The sequence below is a fragment of the Coloeus monedula genome (genome assembly GCF_965178545.1).
Source record: "Coloeus monedula genome assembly, chromosome: Z".
Taxonomy (NCBI): Eukaryota; Metazoa; Chordata; class Aves; order Passeriformes; family Corvidae; genus Coloeus; species Coloeus monedula.
The window spans coordinates 21,939,580-21,965,577 of NC_138822.1; positions in this window are offsets into that span (position 1 = coordinate 21,939,580).

Below are 25,998 nucleotides of genomic sequence, written 5' to 3' on the forward strand. Positions count from 1 at the left end.
AGTGGAGGACGGGCAGTCACTGTGCCTCTGACCAGAGGCTTTTCCCAGATACCCAAAGCCTTTCCTCCCTCCACCCCTTTGGTGGAGGGTCTGTTTGAGCCTGGCAGCTGATAGCCCTGGGGCTGAGGTCTCCACCTTGGAGGTGTTAAGCCTGTGCTTTGTGAAATGTCCCCAGCCCTGAGCTGTTACTTTATCTTATCTTCATCAGCGAGCAGTGTAAAGCCTCAGTCAGGGCCCCATTCAGGGTGTGGTAGTCTTCCCTGCAGCTTTTGTAATAACAGTTTTAAAAGTCCTTCAAGAAAATGTTTAGGTCATAAATTATAATATTTCAGCCTCTGACAAGCGCAGAGGGGGAGATCAGCCTGTGGTACTGGGGCTCCATGCAAACCTCACCATGAGGTCATATTTTTGTGCACAGCTGGGTGTTCTGGACTCTGCATCTGGAAATTTTCATTGAGGTCATCAAAGGAAAACTCTTACTACGTATCACAAGCCACTTTCTTGTATACTCTGCTGCTGCAATATCTTTTCAGATTAAGTACAAAAAGATACCATTAAAAACTCTCACAATATTTAACTGGAAAACTAAGCAGTCACAAAAAAGCCATTTTGCTGAAACACTTTTAAGTCTTATTTGACTATGCCGGTGTATTCATTAGTTGACAAAATCAAAGCTTTACATATTCATTCATTATCTAATGTGTGTCTACATTTCAGCAGTTTCAGCATTTTCACTGCTTTCTTGTATTTACACCAATTGACTAGGCGAAGTTATATTTGTATCTCATGCATGATCTATTGGTATTTTTCACATTTTAAACATTGTAAGCACTCTTGTATCAGAAAAGCCTTTGCTAAATCAATGGGAACTTCTGTTCCAAAGGTAATCATAAGGAACTTCTGTTCCAAGGTCTTCAAAAACGTAAATCAGGAGATGCTAGAGGAGGAACAGAAAATGACTGAAAATAACATTTGGTAAATAATTATTATATAGTATATTTGGCTTAAAGATTATGGCTCTCTAAGGCATTTTTAGATGTAGACAAAGGAAATGTCAGGCAGAATAAAGCTATATTGTGCAGAGAGTCTGTAACAATTGAATATGTTTTGTTTATTAGGGGACAAGAAAGTCCTGACAAAACAGAGTTACGAAAAAGATAAACTAAGCACTTTCTTTATGAGAACAAAAAAATGCTCACTGAAACTAGATAAAAATACAAGAGGAGTTTTCTTGTTAGGTGGGGCATAGCCTACACAATGAACACAGACATTGGGAATGTATTTTTGGCTATGCATGTGTATATTGGAATTCCCACTGGTTAATAAAAGAATAGAAATTAATCATGAAAAGATTATGCATATATTTTACATATGCATAGCTTTTCATCATCAATAAAATTATCCCTTACTGTAGTGGTGGCAGGTAGTGATCAAGTCTTCAAGCAGCGTGACCTGCTTAAATCTTTGATCCTGTTCTCCAGCAGTAAAACACTGTAGGTGTTTGGCAGTCTCCATCATTGCTCCTCTCACACATGATTTTAGCCTGGCTGGCAAATGTATAGCATAACACTAATCAAATCCTCTTTCACTTAAGGTTGTCATAAAAATTTTCCTCTGTAGTATTTCTTGTGCCACTTCAGGCACATTATATAAAATACCAAGGAGAATGAGGACCCAATGGAAAAACTCATCCAGATAAAGCAGCAAATGAGTATTTTATTAATTAGCATGTTTTCCTTCCTTTCTTCAACCCCAGTCTCCAAACATGAACAATTATAAGTCATCCAGTGGTGCTTAGTCACATCTAGAAAGCAAGCAACACCTGTAAAAGGGTTAAGTAACCAATAAACCCTTAGAAAGCAGAAAAATACAAATTAAACACAGTGACAGGGCAAATCCGAAGCCAACCACGTGCTCATTGAAGCAACGGCATATTCAAGATATTCATAACATTTACAGCAATCAGCTTAGTGCAAATGAAGGAAAGCTCTGTGTCTGGGTTTTTGTAAGAGCGAGGAAGTTAGCACTGAGATCTGAGGTCTGTCAAATAATTCCTTGTTGAGCTAACCCTGCTTGTCTGTTGGCTTTCAGGTACAGAGGAGTCAAAGAGCAGACCTCTAAGCCATAGGGTCTTTTCTTTGAGGCTAGGAAGGTTTAAAATGCAACACAGAGAAGTGTTTAAAACAGAAGGTGTCATTCAGCACAACTTGTGATCTCACTTGGAGTGTGGACACTTACGGAAGGTCCAAAACCTCGAGGCAGAGTTGGAGAGTGAAAAGCTCATAAGGTATTTTTACAAAACTTCACCAAAACACTTAAGAGGCTGACATATAATTTTGCTGAAAATTTTCCTCACCTCCCATCTTTTCAAACTCCACACAACCTGGGTACGTTTTCCTATTTTCTTTTCTTTTTCTTTCAACCAAATGAACTTCCTCACTGGCCCAAACCTCTCATCATTCCTGTGCTGTGCAAAGTACCCATGTCTTTAAAACTGGAATTCAGGATCAGATTAGTGTATCTTTAACATAGTAATAATAGATGTCAGGCACTACAAATTCTCTACGCTTGCCCATCAGCTTCTCACATTACTAAACCACAAGTACTGTTTTCCTAAAAAGCACCTTTCAAGTAAGCTGCCTTTTAGTGAAATATGACTGCTACTGTGCACAATTTAAAAAATGGCTTGACAGAATTGCTAATGTTCTCATTCCTTCAGGATATTTCCTAATACTTGTAGCCTTTTCATGTTTCTAATTAGGCCAGTAATGGTCCCTGAAGTTAAACCAATTAAAATTATTTACTGTGACACATAGTGTGGAGATAATTATCTGATATCTGAATCCAACTTCTGCTTACTTCGCATCATTACTTAATAGAAAACAGGGAACCTGTTGCCCATGCTTTCATTTTACTTGTCTACCAAATGTGTTTGCCCTATAGCAAACTGTTCAAATAAAGCATTAAAATCTTTGTGGTGCTAATCAAAATGTTTAAAATCCACTCACACTTCCTTTATAGTACTGAGAAGCATAAAAAACTGTCACAAATTACCTTTCACATTATAGTTGCTGATCAATGTAGTATTATACCTACATTGTGCATAGATAATGCAGCTTATGCAGTTTCTAAAAACATTTCCAGGTTTTTGTTTCTCTTGAAAACATACATGGAACTGAAAAAAGGCTTGACTTTTTTAGACTTATGGACACAATAAGGGTATTTTTTTTCAATAAAATTGTTTCATCTCCTGATTTTATTTAGTTTACATGTCACATTTCCACAAGCTGACTTTTTCTGGGACAATTATGAATTGATATGAGGGGATTTTCCAACATACCATGTTTCATAATTAATCCTTTTTAATTTAGCCAAAGTTCACTTGGAATTTACTTATTTCAGAACTTCATGGGAAGGGAGAAAAAGACACATGACAAAAAGGAAAATATTTCACAGGATAGACAGTGTTTTCCACAGAATAACCACTACCAGAGACTCCCCCTTGGGGGGAAAAAAATCCCCTACATCATGAATTCTGCATTTGGAAACAATCTGGCCTGTTTGCAAAGTGAAACTGGTTGAAGTCTTCACACAGAAACTTGAACCACTAAAAGAATTTATATTTTTGCTGAAATCTGTCAAATGCTGCAAATTACAATAATATAGAAAGGTGTTCGGCAAACTACACGGACAAGCCAAGACCATTTCCTCAAGACAGAATACCACTCCCTTAGCAGAGATAGTGGGAAGTGGCTCTGTTTGCTTTGCCAAGTTCTCTGAGTTTTGTGGCCAATCTGAAACCCAAATGGAGTCCTTATGGGTTTTTCTGATTCAAATTTAACATCACATTTTTGCACTTCTCCGGTAATTGAAAATGTATACATAATCATAGTGTGCAAGAAATGTGCTCTACTTACCGGCTGGGAGAACTAAGCCTGCTGAAACAAATGCCAAACAGGGAACAACACAGCTTGCTCCCCTCCCTGCTACAGGGATGTGACTTTTGGGGGGTGAAGGTAGAACAGTGCTTTATGTTCTGCTGTTCACTGGACTATGTGATAAGTCAGCTGGGTGGCTTACCTCCCTGAACTTTGATTTTTCACATCTGGCCTATCAATCCTTAGCTTAGCATTTGAGGCAGTATCAGCTAGATTGTGGTTTATGTATGATGCACAGGAGGAATTATCAAGTTACAAATCCTTATATTTTGTTCCAGATTTTAGTTCATTGGAAGCACAGAAAAATATGAGAAAAATGTATTTAAGGTCACCCCTGCTCTCCCCATTTCTTTAAAGATTTCAAAGTAATGACTTAAATTGAAATGTATAACGAAAAAACATATTCTTACATCATCATTATCTCATTTCTTCTATTTCCTTCAATTGTCCATACACTTCAGTCTTCAACGTGCCATCAACTTGCACTTAAATGAATAAAGCAATTGCAAACATTGTTAGACATCATTCTCATGGGGAAATAATTTCATATTTGACTACGTTGTCTGTCCTGATAAAGAGGATCAAGTTAGCTCATGGATAGTAACTACTCTGTACATCTTAATTTACTTCATATTTCTTTTACCCTCTTGTCATTGCTAACTAATTCAGATACATTCTTTTATCTTACTGATCACCAAGGCTAATTAATTCTTGTCTGCTCTTGATGCTATTGAATGCAAAGGAATGTGCACCAGTTTCTGTCATGAAGGAGTTAAAAACTTCTCAGCCTTCACTCTGGAAGGTTTGTTCCTATGCCCTTTTAGACAATGACAAGCCATTAAGCGTAAAACTAATTAACATTTCAAAAATTAGTGTTAATCAATAGTACACAGCTTCATTCGGAGCCTTGCTCTGTCAAGTTTTTCTGCTTGATTTTTTATACCACATCTTTCAAATTACTGTGCTAGTTTTAGATGTGTTTGCTGGATTGAGAACACAGTGAAACATTAAAAGACTGAAGTCACTAGAAATACATCACTGGTATTTTTTTAAATATCTCCACTAAACTCTAGTTATTTATTCTGCTGTTCCTCCTCCCCCATCATTCTGTTGAGTGGCACACCTGATTCTCATTCATTTTTATTGTTGTACTAAATGACACATTATATTTAAGATAACAATTTATCATCATCATCTATCAGGAGAATGCTGGTGAAATCTAAATTAGACTGCTCCTAAAGGTCTGTCTGTGTGGTGGGGTTTTTTATGTTGGAGAGAATAAAAAAGTTTATTTGTTATTTTTGCGTTTCGTGTTTTGAAAGCAGAATGATCATCATAATTTCAATGTATAGAAACTGGAGGAAATTTCCTCTTTTAAAGAAACTTGATTGCTTAGGCTTGATTGCTTGTTGCTAATATGCATTCAGATATGATCTAAATGGTAGAGCACTTTAGCGTCTGCTAAACCAGACTGTAGTGGAGAACTACCAACAATTTATAAATTCAATACTATGTTCTCCTGATCGAGATGATAATGACTGACAGCTATGTATATTGAAAAATTAAGGAAGAAGTGAAGGAGGGTGCCACCTAAGTCTTCAAAACTGTACATGGGTAAATACCCAAATGCCATCTTGGCATTTTTGAGCACCAAAAAAAGGAGTTGACAACACAGCTGACTTACGTAGTCTGTTTTTACTTGCTTCATGTTGGAAAGAGTGGAATGTGTACTTATTGTGCTGGTGTGGACAAAAAATTACTGTGAGGGAAACGTTCTATCTTTTCCCATATTTAGTAATTTGCAGTAGAAACTTGAAAATTGTTGTTCTATTTCCTCTAAAATATTACTGCCATCAACTGGGTCATAATCAAAAGCCTGAAGTTTACAGGGAATGTAAGCAAGGGTTAAAGCAGTAGGACTGAGAGATTAGAGGGCAGAACGAAGTAATCAAATTAACTAAAATTCAGATTTAGTAAGATTTAGAGGTAATCCAGCTACACTGTTCAAAGGAAAATGCCCCTCCAGCCTCAGTTATCAGGTGAATTCACTGAAGTGCTGGAATTTCTACAGCTCTGTGGAGGAAACAGAGAATCAAATCTCCAGAGCAATGGAGCAAGCCTTGTATTTCAGATGTTATACACCAATGCAGACATAATGGACAGGCCTGATAAACAGAACATCTCCTCAACCTAGACTTTGAAAGGGACAAGTAGTTACCTGCTGTGAAAGCAAATACCATATTGGACCATGCCCATCCTATGGGAATTCCAATATTTTTTGAAGTGAGTTTCTGAGCTGCTCACTGGCTGAGAGTTAAAGCTCAGTGTAAGAATGGAACAGCTCCATTATTTTTTTGTAGGTCAATAGGAGACCTTGCACACCTGCAACACACCTGGCATAGTGGCTTGGAGCCAGGAGGGAGACAGAGGAGAGATTAACCTTGAGTAACATACTCATCTTGCTGGTTTTAAGGGAACCTAAGAGTATTCTTCATTGTAAATGCTGGGATTCACCTCAGACAGGCAGTCAGGCCATTCACATAATTTCTATTAGTCTTACAGTTTTAGATCTTAAACTTACATTGCATCTTGTTTACATAATGGTTCATGAAAGAAATGTTATTGCATAGGCAGTAGGCCTAAAGGAAAAGTGGTATTTATGTGAACATCTGAAAAAATAAGTCATGTTCATTTAATTTGTTTTGACTATTCAGTGTTAAATTGAAAGCTATACAATGGAGAGCTCTGTCATATCATTGATTCAAGTGTATCACAACGTAGCCCCTCAGTATTCTTATAGGATCTGATGTCACTTTCAGCAAAAGTATGTCACTACATTGCATGTCAATATCCATGCTTTTGTCTACTACTTGGTATTAAAACACCTTTCTCAAAGTAAGTAATGGTATTATGAATAGAACCAAGTCCTAAATTATTTTTCTAAAACCAAAGGAATCCCATTTCTAATAAATAGCAGACACTGTGCTTTAAGGCAAATTCATAGTCCCAGACTGAGTAGAATAGATGCAATCTACTTCCAGGATCTGGACCCTCTGATACTTTTGTCTTCTCTGTAGATCTTACTTTGTATTCAACTCATTTTAGTCCAATAACATTCATTCAGTTAAAGATTCTACAAACACTTGTGGAAACTTCTGTTTTGTCAACACAGTATGGTTTCATAATTTGATCAAACTGAACCTACTCCTCCAAATCCAGCTAATCTGAATAGAGACTGCTTGAGGAAATTTTTCTAAAAGCCAGGTGGCAAGGAATCAAAGGCTGTTTTCTCATGAAGCATATTGCAATGAAGTTTTTGAAGCTTAGATTCCTTTGCAACTCCAGTGGAGCTGTGCTTAATTTCATTCTAAATGCACAACCAGCAGATTGTGGTTATTGTGATACACTTACCGGAACAGCAATTTAAATAAACACACAAGTATAACATAAAGTAACCTTGCAATATTGGCTCAGTAACAATCAAGGATTCCCAGGAAGGTGTATATAAAACAATTCCTTAAATATGCAGTTCAGTAGTGGGAATTAATTCTGAGACATTTACCTTTTAATTTGTTCTTAAAAAAACCAAACCAGTATCAGAGAGATTTCTTTCCAATCAGCATGTTTTGAATAGGTTAACTGGAGTGATTTCTTTTTCTTGCACCTGAAAACAATTGTCCCTTGTATGTTTTTCACCACGCTTTACTGCCTAGAAGTACAAAAATGCCCCATGAAGACTCAAGAAAATGGGTAAAGGAAAGGGGCATTGTTGTGCAGACACCCAAAATGATGGTACAGAAATTCTTTTCAGTGGACCACGAAATTCACCTCTGACTGACAGAGAAGCAAAACCATTTCAGACTGAAGAGTCATATTAGTTTTGTGCTTTTCCATGTCTTTTCTTTCAAATGACAAAAGTTAAGCTTAGATGTTACAATTTTTAGGAACATTCTACATTATACACAGAATCTCAAAGATCAGAAGAACAAATTATTTACCTAAATTTCCTCGTATGAAATTCTACTTGGATGAAAACTGACCTTCTTTGGACCTCTGGAAAGCCGTAGGACACTGAAAATAACAAAGAAATCTTAAAAATATAGCTGGTCTGAAGGCTTGAGTGTGATGTTAAAGGAAGATTTAAAGGATGGTAAGTACCTGCAAAGTGTGTGTTAGGGAAGCAGAAATGAATAAAAAATTTTACAAAGTTCTGTAGGTAATACTAGAGTAATTATTTGCCCAGTATCTATCAGTGAATTTTTCTTGTTCAACAGTTTGCTTATCAAAATGTCACTTTTTATGAATTTCAGCAACTGCTGCAAACTGCAGGCTTTTAAAAGCAAACATGTAAGAGAGAAAGAGAAATATCCCTTCCTGTTACTAGAATCTTTCACATCTCTAACTGGCTCATACTCACAGGACCAGCCATGAAGCAAATGGGGTGTTCCCATGATGAACCCCCTGCAGTCCAGTCATAACTGCTGCTCATTAAATACCCATCACTTCACCATGGCCCTCCACAGAGATCTCCAAATCCCACAAGTCTCCTAACAGAAAGGCACTGAAGTATTTTGAACAAATAAAACAACATTGCTAGCATAATAGCTCATGAGCACATGAGCTCCTTTGGATTTCTCTTCACTCTTAACTACAATTGTGAAGTGTCAGATCTAAATCAGGTAAGTGGCATGTTCTTGCTAAAAATATTTCAAAATTCATAGACTTGTGCATCTACAAGATGGAACAAGAGAGGCCAGAAGGGCTATTCCTGCTGCTTGAGAAGAGAGCAATACTTTTTCTCTACAGCTGTAGATACACTTCTACACCAATAAAACCATGATTATTTACACTGTGGGAATGTTCCTGACCACTGCAGACAGTTTAAACTTTTAGGTTTATCCTTTCTTTTTTTCCATGCAGTGTTTTTACAGTCATAATTTCTCCTAAGTGAGCTTCTTGGAGAAAAACATAATACTTTTATGTGTATTATGGGGATTAAGTGAAGTATATGTCAGCAATTTTTTGGAAATAATTGATCTTATTGTGCTTTGCAAGTGAAAATCCACGCATCTGTCCTTTTCACTGAGATATGGTTCATTAATGGTGATACTGTAAACCATTGTATCATAAAGGATTTGCTAGACACAATTTTTTTAAGAAGAATTCTCTGAAGTGTGTCCATTTATCTGTTAAGTCCTCTCTTTACACACCAGTTAGAAGCATCATCCTTCCTAGCACCCAAGCCAACCGATTACTACAAGAAGCTGAACACAATCCTGTTGTGAGTGAGAACCAGGCTTCCCAGACTCCTGAACCTCTTCTGAGCTCTCAGAATATGACACAGTTGGATCTCATTGCAGATGTTACACCTCAGTAATTAAACAGGTATCTATCTCTTGCAAAGTGAATTTAGAAATATTGTGTTCATAAATTACAGCATGTATTTATAAGCTCTAAAGCTCACTGACAGGTCCTGAGATTTTGCTATCTCATTGGACCAAACCTCTTCTTCTGGGGCCTGTGTTTCAACCGCATTCATGTTGCTCACTCCCCTTTTGCCTTGTCCAGCATCCATCAGAGCCAACCATTCTGGGCAACCAAAGGGTGAACTTGGCTTCTCTAGAACCCAGATACTGAACCACACCACGTAATTTTCCAGAAGAAGCATCTGAGTGTTTGGTTGGCCTTTTTTCTGGCTTATGCTGGGTATTGTGGTGGCTGGAAGAAGTCTGAAGCTAGAAAAGGAGTAGTCTGGTGGTGTATCTTTTAAAGTTTTTATTATTCATTCACTTTTAATTGTCATACATTTATCCCCCACTACGTGTCTGAATAAAGGCTCTGAGAAAATTCTCCTTTGTGTGATATGAAACCCTCACCATCATATTGCTTCACGTGGTCCCTCTGCGTGTTCCCTGTGTTTGCTCCTGCTAGCCCTCCTCTTGCATTTATGTTTCCTTTCTCTTGCAAAACCATAATGAAATTATTTTGTGGTTAGCATGCATGTTCATAAGATATTTCTCTGCAGTAAGAGGCCTCATGATTATTTCAGTTTCAGGATCTAGTTTTAGACTCAGACCATCACAATACAGTTAATATCTCTTATTCCATATTCATGACTTGATTCAAAAAACAAGATTATTACAGTTAAAACAGAAATACTTTTGTCCATTTTCTTCTTTTTGTCTTTCAATCAGAATATTAGGATGGCGTGGATTTCTGTTTTTAATGACGTTCTCAGGAAGTCAGAAGTACCTATTTACTTTATGGACTCTTCAAAAGAAGACCACATGAAGCAGGTTGGAAAAGTTTTAATACTTACTCTTCGTATCCTAAACTAATTTCCTCTCTATGCTGTCCTCTAATAGCCACCAGAAATAAAACTTCATGTTTATGTCTCTAATGTCTACATGCTGACAAAGCTTAGTATTCCTTCTGTCTTTTGCACAATTCTCTTGAGTTAATATTGTCTTAACAGTGAGTGTAATAAATAGGTGGAAACAATACTCCTGGTGAAATCTTACAATGGCAAATGGTAACATCTTTGGGTAGTACTAAAATTTGAATGGAGTAAAGCAGCAGATTATGCTGCAAATAGATGGAGGATTTTTCCCTCTCTCCTTGTTGATAACTTTCTGATGTGAATACACTAAAAAGTATGTAAATAGGCTGGGTGTCCTTGCTTTGCAAAGTCAACTCTCTATATGGCAAGATATGTGACACCTATCTCACAGACAGGAGCTTACAATCCTGTTCATTAATTTTATCACTAACATAAACTTTTAATATGCATATGATCAGTATATGGGACTTTTAGGGCAGCTTAAAATGACTGTAACCTGTAATTACTACTCCTGTACTTGATTATAATAATCTGATTGCAATTATTCAGTGATTTTAATACAAGCCCCAAGCTATATAACAATAATTCAAGTGCAGTGATTGGGAACATGTTTCTGTTTGGCTGTGAAATGATGTTTTAATTCGCACTGATTCAGGGATCTGGCTATAGTTCTATTCATGTAATTAAGGCACATTTATGCAGTCAAGTACAATAACTTTAGTTTGAAGTGAATTTAATTAGTACAAAGACTCTATATAAAGTCAAAATGGATCATAAGCATGAATTCCTTAGATAGGAATAATAAAACAAAGATAGCAATACTTGGCTTGTTTGACCATTACAATGAGATGGCTAATTTTTAGATAAAAATGAAGAGGCACATGGCAAGATGGGAGAACTTGTTTACAGTACTACAAGATGCATTTTAGCTAGGGTCCAAAATTATTACTAAAAGTTTTATCATTTCTGTGCGCTTGTCTTAGTCCTGAGTTTAAGCCCATGATCAGAAGAAAGACTTTTAACATACTCCTAGAAATGCTTTACTCTGATGAAAATTTTCAGTAAGCCTGAGTTTTTAAAAGAGAATAAACTCTGAAGGCTATCTCATCTGTTGTAGAAGCCTCTGAAGGCTATCTCATCTCTTAGATCTTAATTTCAAAATCATATATAGCAGAAAAGAGTTTCACAAAACAAAAATAAGGCCTCTAAAATGTGTATTTTGAAGCCTCATATCAAGACAGTTTAAAGCAATGGAAATGTCTTTGCAAACAGAAGGGTTTACCACCTTTTAAAACCCCCTTATTAGGCAACTAATAAGATACTAAAAAAAGCAACTGCTTAATGAGTATATATATAAATTTTACTTTTACATGTAGTATAAAATTACACTTTTTTATTAAACAAAACCATATTTACTTAATAAATCAATGTTTCTTAAACACAACAGGGTTTTTGTTCGGACCAAAAAGGAAAGCAAATAACTTTATTACGTTTTTTATTAGCTCATTCACGTCTTACTTGAACTGAAAAACTTTGATGCCCCACAAGAGAAAAATTAAAAAACAAATGCATCAGTGAGCATTTGTGGTTGTATGGGGATAACACACTCCGTACACAGTGACTTCCTAGGTTTTCTGTATTTGTAATGGTACATGGGAATGAAAATGTTTTAAGAGGACAACGCCCCACAAACAAAAAAACTGACCCAGAATCTGGAAACAATTTAGAAAATTGAACTAATAACAAATCAGCAAGAAGGGCTCATGTCAAGCTGCTTATTGGGGTAAAAATATTTTTTCTGCCATTACTATTACCATCTTCCCACAGAAGATTTTCTTTTCTTTTATTGACATTAATAATAAATGCATAATTTAATGATTACATGTGAATTGTTGCTAATAAACCGATTAATCACATCAATAATGATTTTGTTCAAGCTGTATGAACTGACTTTTTTAGTCTGTGATATTTGACATTAAAAAAGAAAAATTAAAATGCAATTTAGATAGCTATTTCTGAACTTCACCAAGTTATTGCACCACGTATTAAGTACTTCCAAACTCACAATACTGTCCTTAAACTGTTTTGACGTCTGATGTCTTTCTCCAAGAGAAAACCTTGCTGTGGTGAAATACCTGATTTCACAACGGACCTTGTATGGAAGAAAATGAAAAGTATTTTTAATTTTTATTTTTAAAAAATCTTACTGTTTTGACTTTTATGGAAAGCAGAAAAAAAGTCTGGTTCCACACCAAAACAATCAATCAGATTTGGCCTTCTGATTGTTGATACTGCAGGACAAGAATTCTAGAGGTTCCAGAGAGAATTCACTAACAGTGAGCACACACTAAAATATGTTCAACTGTACTCACAGGTGTAACAGCCACTCTTACCACTGCACAACAACTTTAAAAATTATGTGTTACCGGCACATGCTATATTTGCTTGTGCCTTTTGCTCAGAGGCAAACAAATAACATCTAACAAATAAGTTGTACCTACCAACATTACTTAGTAATATTTTTAATATTGTTTTTAACCACAATAATTTTTCAACGACAAATACCATGCCATTGTGATAAAAAAAAAAAATCTTTGGAACTTGACAGACAGGATATACCAAGAGTTAAAGAATGAATGAAATGTGTCTATATCTGCTTCATCAATTCAATGTTTTAAAAGCTTAGTAAAATCTAACTAATTGTTTAATATTTTCAAGTAGTCCACAAATAAAATGGGCTTCAATAATAAACTTGGAAAAGCTTATGAGAGGAAAATCTGGTATAATTTCATTTGTGTGCTCTTTTCCTTGGCAGACATTTTTGAAACTTCAGAATTTTTAATTTTAATTTTATCTTAATATTTATTAAGGGCTACTGATTTCTCTCTCCCCTGTGGTTTTGTTCAGTGGTTTTTTCTTCTTCTGATAATACCGATTCTATAGAGTAGACTTGAAAATCAGCACAGGAATCTAACATGGCTACAGTACTAAGGTATAGCTATATCATTGCTTGAGGCCCTTTGACAAGGCATCTGTGTCAGAGCAGGCTTGCACCCTGACAACTCATGCCACCCCATGTCACACAGTTATGGCAGTGAGACTAAAGTCAGAATGAGCTCCTGATGTTTTGACATCTACTTCTATGAACTTTAACATGCCTTTCATTCATGCTGAATACCATCAGATTTAAAAAATACTGTTCCTGGCTCTAAGCATTTAAAATCAGCACTTAATTGGTGTCAAGGCAAGTATTTTTATCAATATGTACTCATTCATTTGTAAAAATTACACTCCCTAAAAATATTGGCAACAACAACAAAAAAATAAGCATTTCATAATTTACATAACAGTAACCAAGCAAATGTGGACCAACCCCCCCACCACGTGAACCACAAACTGAACATGCCTGCATTTGTGAAACTTACAGAGGTCTGTGGAGGAACCTCTCTTACTCCAGTGTGTCACTTGGTTCAGTAATGGCTGGTCCAGCTTTAAAAACTGAATTAAGAATCTGCCCACTATTCATGTGGGTGTTCTCAAGGGCATTATTAATACCACTCATATTCCAAAGTATATTTCATGACACAGTGTAATTTACTGGTACACTGAATCACCGCTTGGCATTTTTCCTGATTTGTCAAGCACTAGATTACCAATAATAAACATATTTTAGCAATATTTTAATGCCCTAAATGACTGTATTTCTAAAATGAATTGCTATTTTGATTTTGTAGAGCATGCAGACACATGAAACTGTTAAAATAAGAAATGAAAAAGCTGTTAACTGTCACACTTTTCTAACAGAAAAGTAGAGGAAATCCCCCAAAAAATTTAAAATTCCCTTCTTGTCCTAGTTGATGATGATATCTTTTCCTGCAAGCTCAGTAAGTATGCAGTTTGGTTTAGATTACTGACAGGGCAAATGTTTGAACTCAACAAGTCAACTTCAAAATATTTGTCAACCCTGACTGTCTACTCAGTAATGGTCACAGAAGTGTGAACCAGTAACAGTGTCTTATCTACGAGGAGATCCTGTACTAAAAATTGCTAATTAAGGACTTGAAAAGCATTATGCTTCCTCCCTCCCTGCCTCCATTTATTAGTTGAAGTTGTGTGATGTGGAAAATAACTTTTTCAAATCTTTTTAGAACTAATGAACACATTTCAAGAGATTACTACTGTGTCCTCGATTCATCCAACTTCTCAATCCAAGGGAATCACATGAGTACTTGACCTCTGTAAGACTTTAAAAAGAAAAACAAACTTCACAAAACTTAATCACATTAGTTAAAGCTGTAAGGATGTTTTAATGCCCCTCCTAAGCCACCCTGTTCCATTACCTGAAACCCATCAACATAATCTTTCCTTAGGAAAAAAGGAATGAATCAAACTGAAAAGATTTGTAATTGAATTATCCTCAGACTCGGGGCAATTAGAAACATTTTTTATTGGAACACCTAGATATAACCTTGACTGCTTCTAATTAGTCCATCAACTCAGATAAGAAAATGCAGGAACAATTTCGCAGTGTTGTAAAAATTGAAATGAGTTCAATATTGTTGCATGTATGTCTTAGGAAGGCATAGTGAGAGAATACAAATCAAATGGAATGTAAAACATCAAATGGAATTTAAGCAAATTAAGTTGTAATACAAAACAAGTTATTTAAGGAGTAATAGGTAGCTTTTGTTCCTATTAAGTAAAATTACATTATGTTCTTGCAACTTCAGATAATATTTTTGTCAATAAACTGTTACAAAAAGTTATTGTTGGAAAAGCATAAAAATATTGTTTGCAAAAGTTCAGAAGCCTTCTAAAAATAATATATTCTTCTGGTTTTGTTTACTGTCAGTTTTTATGGAACTTTCAGTCTCATGTATGAGAATCAAAGGCAAATGCACAATTCACTGCAACAGCAAGTAAATACAGTAAATTATAATCCTGCATTTTATGTTCCACCTTCTTTTTATGCTTAGAATTCCAAATTTTCCCTTGCAGTTCTATTCTATTCCTTGTTATCAGACAAGAATGCTGACTTCAGAAGATGAGGCACTGTGGAATTAGACTGTCATGGAGCTGTTCCTATATCTCTTGTTATTTGAGTGTAGGTCGTTATTTTCATGTTTTGTGGTTGGGTTTTTTGCTTGTTTTTTTATTTGTGTGATTATAGTTCTAGATTATGGGAAAGTCTTCAAAAGGCAGATCTTTCATATCTTTGCATTTGCTTTCCTGTTAATTTAGTGTAAAAGAAGAATCTTGAACAGGAAATAAAACCAACCCTGTCACAGAGGAGTAGAATAGTAAAATGTGTTTTCCTTAATGACAATGTGCATTTCAATGTGGTTAAATACACCCATTATTTCAAGTGAGAATTTTTACCCTGAGTGTAAACAAAATTTTTATAGTGAAGTTTGAACTTAAGCTTAACATTCTCACACAAACGTTTTAAAATTTATTTTAAGTTGCTTAACTTACAATCTTTCAAAGTATGGGAAATTTGGAAAACAACTCTGGAAGCTGTACTCCTACCTACTTTTTCTGTGGAGACCTGTCTTGTTTTCTTCTTTCCAACCATAATGTGCTATGGCTACAGTGGAAGCTAGAACAGAAAAACTGAGCTCAATTCTCAGCCCCCACTGGGAATAAACACTGCAGCTTTACTCGTCAATCCAGCAAATTTCATCCTTTTTACCACAAATCTTGCGGTGTGCAGTGTTTGGCCAGCTATTTCAATCATCTGATCAAACTACCAGCCTTTTTATTTTAACAACAGCATTTTTTAGGCCAAAATGTATCAATATGATATATAGATCTAAATCACACTATTGATCAAGATAAGACTTCAAAGTCAGCAGTAAATTAAAAAATATTACCTGTATTGCCATAGATTGCTGCAAAAAGTTAATACATGTTGTTTGAGACATGGAAAGTGTGTTCTATGGATGCATGATAGGCTTTTTCAGCAGTGGAAAAATAACTGCATTATAGCAAATTGTCAGAACTAATTACAAATTCCAGCCCTGTACTACTTCTACTAGATGAGCTATCATTATTTTGTGTCATGGAATAACACAGAAAACCCTTAAAGAACGTAACAGATGACACAAATTATGGTATCTTTTGAAAAGTCCCATGATGATTGATTCAAAAGCATCATAAAGATCTAAGAGCCTTGACTTTTTTTAGTAATACTGCAGTTCTACACGGACTTCCATATGGATATCCATATTTCACAGGGACAAGATGGTAGGCATACATTGAGACTATATGATCTATTGCTCTTTTCTTTGATCTTGGTGCAGTGGAACCATACATTGAAACTACTTTGTTCATAAAGTGTATTTTAGGCTTCACCACAGGATATCTATTTCCTATCAAAGTACATTTCAAACTTATTTCCTTTATTTTGAAAATATTTGGCTGTTACAATATAGAGACAAGTACCTAATGGAGAAAAATGATAGCTTGAGAAAGTAATTTGAGGGTCAAATTTGTTTGCAAACAATTATTTTCTACTTAGATCTAAATACCTACACATCTACTATATATATGAGATGTGCATTTCTTATATTAGAAATAAGTCAAATTTAATTAATAAATCACCAAAGATTTATTGAGATTTAAGTTGCATATTTTTCAGCTAATGAAGTCTTTTCACACAAGCCATATAGAAATTGGTATTGGTTTTCCTCTTGGTTCTTCATAAAAGTACTCATCTAGGCAGCTGACAGTGGTATTTATAAAGCTACTTAAAATTATTAGAGAGCAAGCTAGGGGTCCAAAATATCTTTTAGTCAGGGGCAAAAAAATAATTACATTAGAGTGTTTTATACATGTGTAAACCTTTGTGCCATTTCATTTTTTTACATGAAATTTGGAAGCAAATTATAAAATAAATTTTAAATAATCTGCCTAATAAAAGGAAAATGACACAAAGGCGTAATTTAGGGGGAAAAAAATTTGATGATCTCTTTTGTAACTAGTTGTGGTTTGAACACAAAGCATGTTATTGTCTGTAGCATTAGTACTGTGTATACAGTATTCTGCATCTGTATTTACCACCATATCAGAAATCCATTGGAAATTATTAAAATCAGTATGTATGGCAGCTGTAAGCACAGCAAGGAGATACAGCTTGAAAAAAAGAAGTATCAGCAGTCTGATGAAAAGTACTGTGGGAATTTTGGCAGATGGAATTAAATGATCCAAACTTGAAAAATACAAAGTCATGATCTCCCAGTACCGATATCTTATTTCACATCTGAGTCTCGTCAACAGCTTCTTAGACATCAGCTGCTCCCAGCTCACATATTGTCCTTTTAGGATCATCAATATTAAAACTTGTCTGTCATTAGAATCTTAATGTGGTAGAAGTCAATCCATAGAGTTGAAAGACAAGAAGAAATCCATCAGGGTGGAGAAACTGCACCAACTGGAGAAGCATTAATATGCTGCTTTTATGTTCCTCTGCTGATGGAGTACAGCAAGGTAAAAATGCTTCATTGCCCTGACACCTTACGGTTCGGTTAGCTGTGTTGTGGTACAGACAGCATTATGGAACAAACAAGATGTAAGTTTATGCAAAATTTGAACATTTTGGTTAGTCACTCCCACGTACCTTGCAAACCCTTCAAGTTTGCTTCTTCCATGAAGGGTTAGATGTTAATGCTGCTGGGGTTCATAATGGGGCAATTAAGTAAAAACAATGGACTAATATATCCAAATAGAGGAGCACAAAAGTTGATTAATATCTGTCAAAAGAAAAAAGATGTAACCATATGTGTATATATATATATATATAGACTCTCAAAAGCACTGAAGGATTAAACTTATGAGGTGAAAGTGAGCCAATGCAGAGTCAAGGAAATCATAAATGGTGAACTATAATATTTTCTTCCCTTTAATTTATTTACATAAAGCTAATATGAAGTATTGTATCTGTCTGAATGAGGAGGAAGTTTTACATATGTGAATACATTCTACAAAATATAAGAAATTTTATAAATATCTGGCAAACTTTATAGGCTTAAATACCAAAAAGTTAAGAACACGCCATAAATTCTTAAAGCAGGTGAACTGTGACTCTTGTTTATTATAATTATTTAATTGTGAATACAGATTTTACTTCCCTGTGGAAATTTCACAGAATCACAGAACCATTTAGGTTGGAAAAGATCTTGGTGATAATCAAGTCCAACCGATGACTTAACATCACCCTGTCAACTACACCATGGCACTGAGACCAATACCAAGTCTTTTACTCCTCCAGGGATGGTGACTCCACCACCTTCCTAGCCAGACCATTCCAATGCCCCATCACTCTTTCTGTGAAGAAATTCTTCCTAATGTCCAGCCTAACCCCGCCCCCCGTGCAGCTTAAGACTGTGTCCTCTTGTCTTGTTGCTGTTGCCTGAGAGAAGAGACCAACCCCCACCTGGCTACATCCTCCTTTCAGGCAGTTGTGGAGAGTGATAAGGTCTCCCCTGAGCCTCCTTTTCTCCAGGCTAAACAACCCCAGCTCCCTCAGCTGCTCCTTGTACCAGACAGCTTGCCCTTTTCTGGATGAGTTTGAGCACCTCAACATCCTTCCTAAATTGAGGGGCCCAGAACTGGGCACAGCATTCAAGATATGGCCTCACCAGTGCCGACTACAGGGTAAGATTGACTTCCTGGTCCTTCTAGCCACACTATTCCTGACACAGGCCAGGATGCCCTTGGCCTTCTTGGCCACTTGGGCACACTGCTGGCTCTTGTTCAGTCTGCCACTGTCCCTTTCTGCCTGGCCACTGTCCCGCCACTCTGTCCCCAGCCTGTAGCACTGCAGGAGGTTGTTGTGGCCAAAGTGCAGGACCCGGCACTTGGTCTTGTTGGATTTGGATCATCCTATCATTGGATTTGGCCCATCAATCCAGCTTGTCCAGGTCCCTCTGCAGAGCCCTCCTACCCTCCAGCAGATTAATACTCACTCCCAGCTTGGGGTCATCTGCAAATTTTGGTGAAAAAACTCAATCCCCTCAGATCATCAATGAAGATAGTAAACAGGAGAAGGCCCAACACTGATCCCTGGGGAACACCACCAGTGACTGGCCACCAACTGGATATGGCACCATTCACCACCAGGCTCTGGGCCCAGCCATCCAGACAGCTCTTAACCCACAGAAGAGTGCACTCCAGGATTTTGCTGTGTGAGATGGCATTAAAGGCTTTGCTGAAGTCCAGGTAGACAACACCCACAGCCTTCCCTGCATCCACCAGGCTGGTCACCTGGTCATGAAAGAAAATCACACGGTTAGGCAGAACCTTCCCCTCCTAAATCCATTCTGGCTGTATCTGATCCCTCAGCCAGTTCTGTGTGATTGCACTCAAAGTGATCTGCTCCATAACCTTGCCAGGCACCAAAGACAGGCTTGACAGGCCTGTAGTTTTCTGGATCCTCCTTTAGGCCCTTCTTATGGATGGCTGTCACACTGGCCCCCATGTCACAATAGCTCAATGTTTTATAAATATTAATGACTCTTTTCTGACAGTTCTGTGTATCTACAGATGCAGTCAGATTTCTATCAAAAAACTGCCCTCTAACTCAAGGTGCCAGACTTGAAATGCCTGCAGATGTATTTTCAAAATCTACCCCTTTATGGTACGTTATATATGCATTCAAAACTCAACTTCTTCCTGTGTTCATTCAGAGAAAAGAGGAAGTCCCTGTTACAGAATGAGGATGGTTACCTCACAAAAAGGGACAGAGAGAGGGTAAAGGTGTTTAACACATTCTTGGCCTCTGTCTTCAACACAGATTACAGAGCAAGGAGGTCTCAGTACCCTCAGATAAAGGATCATGACTGCGAAAATGATCAGCTTCCAGCTGACCCTAAAATTGTGCAGGATCTGCTGCTCCAGTTGGATCCCTACAAATCTATGGGATCTGATGGGCACATCCAAGAATCCTCAGAGCTAGCTCATGTCATTGCAAAACCTCTCTTGATTTTTGAGGTCTTGGGAACGTGGACCCATCCCAGCTGACTGGAAGCTGGTGAACCTTGTCCCAGTTTTCAAGAAGGGCAAGAAGGAGGACCCTGGAAACTACAGGCCTATCAGTCTCACTTCAGTGTCTGGTAAAGTTACGGAGAACATTGTTCAGAGACATATTGAAAAACACCCGAAAGACAATGCAGTCATCAGTCACAACGAGCATGGCTTCACGAAAGGAAAGTCCTGTCTATCAAACTTGATTTCCTTTTATGACAGAGTGACCCACCTAGATGATCCAGGGAAGCCAGTAAATATAATTTTTCTGAACTTCAGCAAAACTTTTGATATTGGGTCTGCCATCATCCTTCTGGATAAAATGTCATCTCAATAATCATTTTACATGATGGGTGACCAACTGGCTCACAGGTCAGACACAAAATGTTGTCGTAAATGGGGTGACATCAGACTGGCGACCTGTCACTGGTGGAGCTCCAAAAGGCTCCATTTTCGACGCAGTTCTCTTCAACATCGTTGTTAACAATTTGGACGAAGGACTTGGAGGAATACTCAGTAAATTTTCTGATGACCATAAACTGGGATGAGCTGTCAACTCCCTCAAAGGCAGGAAGGCCCTGAAGAGAGACCTCAGCAAATAAAGAGCATTGGGCAATCACCAACTCTATGAAGTTCAACAAGGGAAAGTGCCAGATTCTGCACCTGGGATGGGGCAAGCCTGGATGTATGGGCAGACGGGGAATGAGATGCTGGAGAGCAGTGCCGTGGAAACTGAGTTCAGAGTCCTGGACAGTGGCAAGTTGAATATGAGTCAGCAGTGCCCTGACAGCCAGGAGGGCCAAGCGTGTCCTGGGGTGTGGCGGTGCAGGTGGATCCAGCCACTCTGTCTCCCGAGGAGAACGCAGATAATCAGCTGTGGTGGTCCCAAGTTTAGTATGTAACTTTGCAGTTACAGCGAGAACCCATGACTCCTTTGTTCTAATGTTTGCATGTTTTCCCCTGACAGCTTAATGTTTTCCCCTCCCAATTTTATGTATGAAGTTATGCATATTCATTTCCCTTGTTTAATATATATCAGTTCCAGAAAGTTCTTTGTTCCTTGATGCCCCATTGGATCCTCCCTAAATCCCTCCTACGTGTTATTCCCATTGGTTCCCTGTCAACCCCGCCTACTTACCCCTATCTAATTGGCTGAGATCCCTTTCCCTGCCTTTCCTATCCCCACTATAAAATCTCTGGAAACCCTCAGCTCCTTGGCTCTTCGTCCCTGTCAGTCCACCTGACTAAACCTTAGAGCACAAACGGAGAGTCCCCTCTCTCTTCTTCTTCTTCGCCTCTGCTAGCGTGCCTTCTCGACCAACTTAGAGAGAAGCTCCTTTGGGTGAGGACCTCGACTCCGTCTGCCTGCTCTGTTTGTGAGTGTTTCAGTGTGACTGCTGTAGAGTGGACGGGACTGTGCTAGACCTCCGGGCTCTCTTTGAACTAGTATGCAGCTTTCAAGCCTGGATATATGGGCAGACTGGGGAATGAGATGCTGGAGAGCAGTGCCACGGAAACTGAGCTGGGGGTCCTGGTGAGTGGCAAGCTGAGTATGAATCAGTAGTGCCCTGGCAGCCAGGAGGGCCAAGCATGTCCTGGGGGGCATCAGGGACAGCATCGCCAGCCAGGCAAGGGAGGGGATTGTCCCTCTGTGCTCTGCACTGGGGCAGCCTCACCTTGTGTGCCGTTTTGCAAACCACAATATAACAAAGACATGAAGCTATTATGGAGAGTCCAAAGGAGGGCTGTAAGGATGGTGAAGGATCTGAAGAGGAAGCCAGCTGAGGTCACTTGGTCTGTTCAGCCTGGACAAGAGGAGACTGAGGGGAGAGCTTACTGTAGTCTTCAACATGCTCATGAGGGGAAACAGAGGGCAGCTACTGATCTCTGCTGTGAGATCAGTGACATAACTCCAGACCAGTGACAGGACTCAAGGAAATTGTCTGAAGCTCAGGGAAGGTTTCAGTTTGATATCAGGTAAAAGGTTTTCACCCAGAGGGTGGTTGAGCATTGGATCAGGCTCCCCACAGAAATGGAAAGTCACAGCACCAACCCTATCTGAATTCACAAAGTGTTTGGACAATGCTCTCAGGCCCATGGTGTGATTCTTGGGGTGTCCTATGCAGGGCCAGGAGTTGGATTTGATGATTATGACTCAGCTTATTCAATGGTTCTAAGAAATTGTAATGTGTTCGAGTAGGTTTATAGTTCAGCTTTTGGTTCATTTCTGAGGCGAAATGCAAATCCCTAGATTTTGACCACAAACTCCAAATTTCCATTTCTTCTATGACATTGGACAATTCATAATTAAAAGCCACCTTGGAAGCAGCGGTTTAGTGACTTGCTCAACATCTCATGAAAAGTATTTTGTGGCATCAGAGAAAACTCTGGAGCATGGCATACCTCTTTCTTCTTCCTTGTCCATTTTCCAATCTGTACACGAAGTATCACAAAGACTCTAGGTCAAGTGCACTTACTTGTGAAGCAAGACTCTTCTCATACCTGGATACCATCATGTCTTCTTCCTCCTTCTGAGCATGGGTGTAGCAAGATGCTCTGCCTAAAGTGAGATAAACCAACTCTAACAATGTCCTATTTGCAAAACTACCAGCGGGGAATGGAGAAAGAGGTGTCATTCTGCTTTGGTGTTGAATAATGCTGAAACCAGTCTAACTCATCAATCCCAAAGTTAAACAGTTGGAAAGTAAGGTGAAGATGTGGTAGACCAGATATAAGTACCTTGATAAAGTAACAAACAGGTGGCACTACTAATAACTTATCTAAAGCTGCTGAGCTGACACAGCTGGCCTGGACACATATGACTGACAGTGAATAATTTTGAACAATAACGGCCTAGTTCTACTTTTTAGTGGAAGAGTTCTCTAGCACATGACTGCTTATGTATGTGTAGAGATTCATCCCTTGAGTGGGGATGATGCTCAAGGTTACTTTGGGAGGCTGAGCAAAAAAGATTGGGCCATGGTTGTTGGTATGGTTGAGTAACATCAATCTCTATTTAATTATTGGGTTTACTGGCCTTAATAAAATTGTTTTAATAGAATTGCTTCAATATTGTTTATACAGTGCACCGTACTATTGTAGTAGTTATAGCTCCTATCCTGTGTAGTGAATAATTCCGATTAAATCTATTTGTCTAATCATTATAATAATAACTTATACTTATATATCTGGTTTGTCATCCTTCATCATGTGGGAGAAAGTTATCTAAAAGTTCAACTATACTTTTGTAATTCTCTACACATAAACCATTTGTATCGTTCCAGTGGGGGGAACTGCGAAGAGTTCGTTTGAAACAGATGGTCTAGGACGAAATTAAGGCCAAGAAGACAATATTGTATCTGAGAACTGTTTATTGGTAACAAAAAGAGAGTTGCCCTACTAAAGACTAGGAAAGACAGTAAAGGATGAAGGAAAATGAAAAAGCATGGTGGGGGAGAGAGAGAGAGAAGACAGAAAAAAAGTGGGCATAGAAGGTGGGGGAGTGCGGTCCGTGTCCAAGTGGCAGGGGGTGTGTGCACGCTGCCTGCCAGGTGCCTGCGCAGCTCTCGAGAGGCAACGGCTCCACAGGCACAGCTCCCGCGGCGACGGGCGGCCGGACACAAGGTGAGGGAGTAGGCGTTCTGGCAGGAGGCACAGAACCCTGTACAGGGCTGGATTGGCGAAGCAAGGTTAGAGGCAGGCAGGAATGCAGGGACAAAGCGGCCAAGGCATCAGACAGGAACACAGGGAGGCAGGACAGGGGAGGGGAGGCTCGGAGTAAGCCAGTGTCCAGCCAAGCGCCCAGGGAGAGGGAAGATGAGTAAGAATAAAAGCAGGGTAGAGCCAGGGCAACAAGGTGACCAAAAGACCAAAAAGACAAGACCCAGAAGCCCTGGCCAAAAGAGCCCCACAGCTTCTGATGCAGTTACTTCTTATGCCCCTTGGCTCCTCCCAAAGTCCACCTGCTGACAGGAGACCATTGGCCCAGTCCAACGTTCCACTGCAGTCCATTGGTGGAGACATTTTTCCATCTGATTGGAGAGCCTCTCCCAAAGTCCACCTGCTGACAGGAGACCATTGGCCCAGTCCAACGTTCCACTGCAGTCCATTGGTGGAGACATTTTTCCATCTGATTGGAGAGCCTCTCTGGAGGATACAGTGTCCTTGGTGGTCTCTTGCTGACTGCTTGACCCACGTGAGATATGAAATGGTTCCCAGGCAAAGTCTCCCCAGAGATGACGCTTTCCCCCATCTTCTCCTGGTTGCCTCCTGCAAGTGGCACATGTGCAACCCCTCCCCCACGTGCCTCTGACAAATAGTGTTGAAACAGAAATAAATTGGCTCCTCACACCAAAGTCTGGGGCTAAGTTTGAATCCAACTGCACCTTGACTCCTCTCCCAGAAGGAGTTCAGAAAGTATGGGTGTCCTTTCTGCACATTGTGACTCAACAGGAGGGCTTCTTTACTAAACTTCATCTGAAGCTCATGCTCTGCCTGTGACACTGGGTGACTGAGACAATCTTGGAAGGAACAAATAAGGAAATCTTGTTTTTCCTTTGTAGGCTCCGCTGTTATAGATGCAGTTTTCCTAAGGATTTAGCTATACTTCTATGAACCTGAGCAGGTGCTGCCTCATCTTTTCAGATGCATAATGTCTTGATCTGCTGCTGGAGGATTTTCTTAATGGAAACAGGATATATCTCTCTGATTTCAGGATTGTTCTTAAACATGCTTCATGTAATTTCCTCAAATAATGAAAATTGTATCTTCCTAATTAAATGTTTGAGCTAGTGACAAACTGCTACATTTTTTCATGTTTAATCTTAGAAAGTGGTAAACACTTTAAGTGAAACTTTTAAAATATGACGCCTGAACCATGTGATTTTCCACTTTGATGGTTCAGGTTGGGCAAGCTAATATGAGATTGAAAATCAGGTCTTAGAATGATAAATATTTCTCTGACTTGTGAATGACTCAGAAAAGCAAGGAAGAATTATCTCTTTTCTGTAATCACACATTCTTTTTCACTTGGCCTGAAGGCTATTAATGATTTCCTGAGGAATACAGACCAGTTCCTGCCTCAGCTGTACATGGATCTTATGACAGTAACTCAGCATTTTCTCCTATCTGGAGGAAATGGCAAGGGAGGGCATCTGTTCTACTCATCCTTTGCAGAACCACAGGTGGATCTGAGAGAGAAGTGGTTCCCTCCTTGCTGCTTTGCTTGAATAGTTTAGCAAGACAAATGTACTCTATATGTTATCCCATTAGACTGAGCTCCCACCCAGAGGTCTGCTGCAAGATCAACAAATGCTTGCCTTTAAAATCTAGACTGAAAGTACACAGATGGTCACAAAAAATATTCCAAGATGTTTTGCCTATACCTCAAAATTCCTTACTGGGGATTAAAATGTAGTAAGTGAATTCATTAGAAGTCAAGTGCACTGGCCATTACTCTGGAAGAAAAAGAGTCATTTTAACTTGCAGCTGTAGGTCACACAGATAAATTTTTCCTTTTAATGTAGTACTTAAAATCGCCTGTCTTTGATGAGATGTTATAAATGTCAGGGTTTTTTTCAATTTCACTCTGTATTATGGTACCCCTGTATTTGTTAAAAAAAAAAGGAAGAAAAGAAAGAAAAGAGCAAGAGTACCTCAGGAAGAAAATTCTTATTTCATTAGTTAAACAAGGAAGAG